General features: G+C 57.2%; 1 protein-coding gene across 2 annotated transcripts in view; it reads left to right on the top strand.

Moving 5' to 3' along the window:
• The first annotated feature begins 2236 nt into the window (after positions 1 to 2236).
• The window catches only part of PTPRS (protein tyrosine phosphatase receptor type S), a 149204-nt gene continuing 144864 nt past the window's right edge, over positions 2237 to 6576 (top strand). The window contains exons 1-2 of one of the 2 annotated variants that reach the window (XM_032092822.1): positions 2374 to 2430; positions 5682 to 5762. The gene's annotated coding sequence lies outside the window, so the exon portion shown is untranslated. Of the gene's footprint in view, positions 2431 to 5681; positions 5763 to 6576 lie in introns of both variants that reach the window. The other variant, XM_032092824.1, reaches the window with a different exon arrangement.

Raw genomic sequence — 6576 nt, 5'->3', positions numbered from 1 at the left:
GTATTTTCCTTCGAGCAAACAAAAGCAGATGATTAAGGAAGAGGCGCAGCTTGCTCGCTTTCAGGAGGAAGACAGCTTGCAAAATGCAACTCTCAGAGCTTCAATAAAACTCCAGAAAGCAAATAAACAGCCTGGCTGAAAGGAGAACACTCCCAGTTTTCTGAATTTTAAGCCAAAACTGGGATTTTGGGGGGAAGAATGGGGATTACCTCCTGCAAAACTGGCACCAATAAAATGTCAGGAGAGCATGGATACTGAAATGCCAAGACAAATCTGTGTCACAACCCCAGCTTGACTTTTCAGGCTAAATAAACACCAGAAACCTCCAAAGCTTCGAGTGGAAAACCATCTCCAAATGGGAAGCCAAAAAGAAAGCAACTGAGTTTCATCTTTCTTCTAGTTTTATTTTACTTTTTTTGTTATTATTTTCATTTCCAAAGCCTTTTTTGCCTAAGGCAACATGTTTATACAAATTGCCTCACTCTCATGAGAAAATAATGAAAAAAATATAACTATTTGCAGATGGAAAAATATTCTGTCAGAAATTTCCTGGCCACCTCTCCATTTCATGCCAACGCTCTGAAGGGCTATAAATGACTGTAGAGCAGCAAATTTGGCTACCAAGATTTTGAACCATGGTGTAGCAGCTCTCTACACACAGAACTTAAAACCCCCCACTTATTTTACACTTTTCTACAAAAGTATCTCTGCACTATAAAATATACATGGAAACATCGATCGCTCTAGTGATCAAATATCTCCCCCTTCAAAAATACAACCCATCCAGAAATGCAAGCATCCAAATTAAGAATGGGCTGGAGAGTTGAATTGCAAATGAATCAATTCCTTCCTCCAAAAAATAATAAAAAAATAAATATCCAGTCAAGCAAGACCAGAATGGGCTGGTTAATAATTGATATTTACATTTCTCCCGTGTCTGATCAAAGGATTTGATTGCATGACAAATGAGGAAATTACTGTAAAATATTATACATCCATTAAGAACACAGATGCAGCAGATAGGACGTGGAGCCCTGGAGATGCGGTGTTTGCCACCGGGCCCTGCGGAAAGGGGCTGGGCTGGCAGGGAAAGCGGATATTTTCCGGATGTGGAAGAGAATCAGTGATTGATCCCTGGTCTGTAGGAGAAGATGGGAAAAGGGTGTCTGGGGCAGGGCCTGGACTCCCCCAGGAGATGAGAAGATGGGGCTGGACCCCGCAGCAGTGTGGTGGGCACCTTGTAGCTGGTCCTGTGGGTCCTTCTGGGCTCCTACGGATCCCTAGGGGATTCTATGGACCTCTGTGGATCTCTAGGGCTCCAATCCTTGGAAAAGGACTTTTCTCACAGAGGAAAATTATTTTAAGAAATCCAAGTGAAGGTTCCTGGCGCTGCCTCACGCCCTCCAGCTCACGCAGCCCCTCCGCCTGCAGCAAGGGCAGCGCTGGGTGCTGATGGCGTTTTTCTGGTGTACCTGGGAAAACACAGCAGCTTTAATGCCTGCGGTTCCTTTCCAAGGCCGCAGCAACAGCAACTTCTTGGCTTTTGGCTCTTGTCATACAGAAAAACGAGCGAAACCCCCAATCGATGGTGGCGGCCCGAGGCCGTGCAGCGGGGCAGTTCCTCTCAGCCCCGGCAAGAGAAACGATCCCGTATTTCTGCTGGATTTCCCAGGAACGGTTAAAACTCGGCTGACATTTGGTCAGTCTGAGGAGGCACACGGGGGATCAGGGAAGTTTTGGAGCAGCAGATGGGGGAGTGGATGTCTGCCCTCGGAGCGAGAGCATCCTCCTGCTCCAACAGCAGCGCGACCCCAGCATGCTCCGGAGCTCCAGAAAAGCAAAATGAGGGGAAAACCGTTCCTCCAATTATCGCTGGGAGTATACTAAACACGGGAAACATGGAGAACTTACTAAACACGGGGAATAAATTAAACACGGGAGATAGGGCAAATATGGAGAATTTACTGAACGTGGAGGCTACACCAAACACGGGAGCCACAGCGGATCCATTAAACGCGGTGGCTGCATTAAACGTGTCGGGAGGCCCTGCAAGGACCCCCGCGCCCCTCGCGCCTCCGCTCCCACGTGCGCGGCGCCTTTAAGGCGCGGCCGCGCCCCAGCGGCTCCGCGGTGACGTCACGGCCCCCGCGCCCCCCGGCGGAGCGGGGAGGGCTCGGGGTGTCCCGCCCCGCGGTGACGTCACGCGGCGGCGGCTCGGGGAATGACATCACCTGTGCGAGTGGCCGGCGGGCGGGAGCTCGCGCCGCAGTGTCCCCGCGCCGCGGCCCCAGCGCAGCCGCCGGGCGGAGGCGGAGGGACAGCGGGGAGGCGGAGGAGGAGGAGGAGGAGGAGGAGGAGGGCGGGGAGGGCGGCCGCGGCCCCTCGCAGCCCCTCCGCCGGCAGCATGGGAGCGGGCGGCCGCGCCGGCAGGTACCGGGGGCGCGTTATAGCGGGGCCGGGGCGTGGGGCCGCTTTGTCCGCGCGGGGGTGGCCGAGGGGCCGCGCTGAGCCGCGGGGCTGCGGGAGGGCTGCGCCGGGGAGGGGTCGCGTTACATCGGGGTGCAGCGAGAGCGGCGGGGGAGGTCGCGGGAGAGGGGCGCGGGTGGCCGGCGGGGGGGGTGAGGGATGGCGTTATAGCGGGGAGCGCTCGGGAGGGGGTGGGCAGGCGGGCGGGGGTCTCGTTGCGGGGGGTGCGGCCGGCGACGATTGGGGGGGTCGCGGGTGGGTGGCACCGGCGAATGGGGGGCGTGTTATGGGGGGACGCATGGGAGGGGTGCGGGGGGAAGGGGCCGCGCTATAGCGGGGGTGCGGGGAGGGGGCGCGCCGGACCGCGGGCACGTGCGGCGGGGGGATGCGGGGCAGCGCCGGGGCGGCGGCCCCGGAACCGGGCGGGGGCACCGAGCTGCGCTGGAGCCTGGGGGGCGCAGCCCGGCCAGGGGGTCCTGGGGCAGAGCCCGCCCCACGCCCCGCTGCCGCTCCCGGGGTGCGCCCCGCTCCGTCCCCCGCCGCCCCGGGATGTGTCCGCGCCCCGCTCCGTCCCACGCCCCGCTGCCGGTGCCTTCCCCCGCCGCCCCCGCTTTAGGACCCCCGGCGCCCCTCCGTGCTCTTCTGTCGCTGCCATCGCGCCCCCGCCCCGTCCCTCCGGCGCCTCCCGAGCGCGGTCCCGCCGGGTGCGGGGTGCGGCCCCGCGCGTGGCCGTGGGGGCTCCGGCATCACCCCCGTGCTCGGGGCTGCGCTCCCACGGAGCAGCACCGTGGGACCGCCTGTGCTGGGTGCTGCTCGGTGGCTTCTCCACCTCCCGGCTCTGGGCACACTGGGATGCTCCGGTGGTGGAGCCGATGCCGCTCCCGGAGCAGCACCGCCGGGATGCAGGTGTCGGAGGAGCCGTCGGAGCGTTCCCCTGTGCGATACCGCGTCCTGGGGACACGGCTGTGTCCCCCGGGATGCTGCCTGCTCCCACCCCAGGCACCGGGGGTGCCTTGTCCTCCCACCACCCCTGAGCCCACCAGCAAGTGGGTTTTGCCCCGCTGTCATCGGCTGTGGGGTGGCTCGGTGACAGTAGTGAGGAAGGGACGTGGGTCACCCCAGAACCACCCAAGTCCCCATGTTGGGGGGGGCCTCTCCCCTGCGCTCTGGGGGCTACACCCTTCTGAAAGGGGAATTGGGCTCTGGGGCTGGGGACAGCCCTGGAGTCACAGCGGGACACCTCTGGGGTGACAGCAGGTGGTGTTTTCCATCTGCCCTCGGGGATTTCAGCTGAAATCTCAAGCCCTGGGATCATCCTGCAGCAGGCAAGAGCTGGCCCCGGAGCCTCCGTGTCACCGAGCCAGAATTTGTCACGAGGAGGGTGAACCCCCCCACACCCCTTCAATAAGTGTAAAGATTAATAATGTTTGTGTTTCCCCAGGAGGATCCCATTCCAGCCCCTCCTGGGCAAGCAAATGTGGTATAAGGGGAGCAGTGTGGGTGTAGAGGTGATGCCCGTGGGAGGGTGGTCAGGATCTGCGGGATGGAATCTGGACCCCGTGGGGTAGGGGACATCTCTGCTCTTGGGGCGTTCACCCTCTCCGAGTCCCGGGAGGCTTTTCTCCCGCAAAAGCACTCTCTGCAGTTGGGAGGAAAATGCAGTTTTGACGGGGGAGTTTCAGCCCTTCCTCCGAGCGGGAACACCCTGCGGAGTGAGGGGAGTGCCTGGAGCGTCGCCTGTTCCCTCCCCAGGCAAACCCCTCTGAAATTTGCAGGGGACGTTCCCCATGGCACTCCTGCTTCTGCTCCTGCCCGCAGCTCCCGGCTGTCAATGCTGATTGCAGCTTGACTTGGCCAGGGCAAAATATTACGGATTTATATCATTTTTCCCTATAAATCGTGTGTTGGGGGTTTTGTACCTGCACCTGGCTGGAGGAGCTGTTTGTGTAATCTGAAGGGGACCTGGCTGTGGGGGACAGGGCTGCTGTCCCTGTGAGAGCTCCCAGTGAGGGAAATGAGGTTGGATCTGGGTGCTGGGCACAAAGGCTGTTGGGTTCAGCAGGGCAGGGCGTGTGCTGATGAGGGGACCCTCCTGCCCTTCCTACGGGGAAGATACCCCCCCTCTGCACACCCAGCAGGGGGAAAGCTGTTAATTGTTCCCTGCCAGATTGACTTATAAATTAACGGGTTTGCTGGCACTCTCCTCCTCCTTCCTGTGCGTGGTAAAGGCCCATATTTCAAATGGGAAAAAGTCATAAATACTTTGAGTAATGTGAGAGGAGCTTCCAGCTGAAGCTATGCCACCAAGGGATGTTGGGGGAGAGGGGTCCCCCGCAGCAGAGCCATTCATGTGCTTGGGCATGGGGTGGTGGAGGTGACGGGCAGGAGGTCCTCGGGTCCTTTTGTGGTTGTCTTCTGGCATTGGCCTCACTGGCAGGACAGGGTTGGGTCCTCTGTGGCCCCCATGTCTCTGTGTCCCCCTGTTCCCTGGTGCTCACTGGGTTGATAAATGTAGGTTTGGTGAACAAAGCCTCTTCCTGGGGCATCCCTTTCGTCTCGTCCTTAGGGGAGCAGGTTTGCTGTGCCTTTTTCAGGATGCTAAGGAGTGACCAGTGTGACATCTTCCCTAAGGAGAAGAGGAAAAACGTGCCTTTGCTCTCTCTCTCCAGGATTGTGGGTTCCTGTTAGACCCTCAATTCTGCTGCTGCCTTGGGGACAGAGGTGGGAATGAGGGTGGAGAGACAGCTGAGGTCCAGCCAGGCGGGATGTCCGCAGAGATGATGTGGCCACACGCCGGGGAAACTGAGGCTGGAGGGGGGTGCTGTTTGTGGCTCCTCAGGGCACAGGAACAGCTCCGAAGGGCTCGGGCCATATTAAGGGACCCCAGAGCTGGCTTTGAGGTGGGAGACTCCGACCCCATGCTGCTCTGGGGTCTGGGGGTCCCTCCCAGCGTGGATCCCTCTGCGGTGCCCGGCGGGGCGCTCCCCAGGCTGGCACCGGGGGCAGCCCCATGCAGCTGCTCTCCTCGGAGCAGAGTTACTCCAGGTAGTAAACGCCTGTTGAGCTGTTTATGCGCTCCCCACGTGGCGCCAGGGTTGCGTGGGTGGCGAGCTGCCGTGATGGATGCGAGCTGTGGCCTGTGGCCTGCGCCGCACATGGGTTTGATTTGAACTCGCTCTGTTCCCAGCTGAAACGGTTTTTCTTTTGCATTGCAGAGATAAAATTGCGAGTGTAGGAATCCGAGATAAAGCGAAGCCAGATCTAACCCGAGTCAGTGTGGGCAGTGCGAGCGTATGGTAAGGAGAGAGGTTACTCAGTTGCATTAAAAAGATGCTGCTAAGTAGTTTAATCCACAGTTGCTGAACTTTGAGCTTTAAATTCTTCTTATACGAGTTGATAAGAACATGCATATTATTCATAACTCTCTCCTCAAAAAAAGAGAAATCTGTAAATGACTTCTGTTAAATATCATTGCTTCAACAGCGTGAAAAATGTGCCTGACTTGTACTTCAAATAATCCCTTCCCTTGGCCCAGCTCCCTCCATCCGTGAAGCTCTTTGCTTCCTGCAGAGGATGGTGGGAATGGGGTCAGGAGCTGGGGGCTTTGCTCTGGCCTGGTGTCTCTGGGCAGAACCCCCAGGACATATATTTCATTTATTTTATATTTGCGAATGGAAGGAGCCAGCCAGGCTGGGCAGCTTCTGGCCATGTCAGTATTGCTTTTTAAAAATTGTGGTCGATTTTAAACCTGTGAGCCCTGAAGTAGTAACACTCAGACCAGCTTCCTTTCTGCAAAGTTTATTACACAATAAGCTGGAACAATCTGCAGGCTCTGTTCGTTAGACCTTTTTTTTTTACTCTTGTCCTCTCTTTCTGATTATTTGCTTTATAACTTGACCAGCTGTTTTTTTTTTTCCTTGACATCAGCCTAGGAAACTGAAAATTGTCTTTTATTTTCCCCCATCTTTCAACTCATAAGCCCTCTGGAGTTCTGGGTCTGATCCAACATAATTCTTTTGGACTTCTAATTTTTTTTTCTAGCTTGGGTATCATTGTCTTGCCTTGTAATTTATCAAGCTTGGCGTTCCTGTTGCAAAGGCTGCCTGTGCT

Source organism: Corvus moneduloides, chromosome 28 (assembly GCF_009650955.1).
Source record: "Corvus moneduloides isolate bCorMon1 chromosome 28, bCorMon1.pri, whole genome shotgun sequence".
Taxonomy (NCBI): Eukaryota; Metazoa; Chordata; class Aves; order Passeriformes; family Corvidae; genus Corvus; species Corvus moneduloides.
Note: the sequence above shows the minus strand (reverse complement) of the source record. Positions and strands in the feature narration are given on the sequence as shown.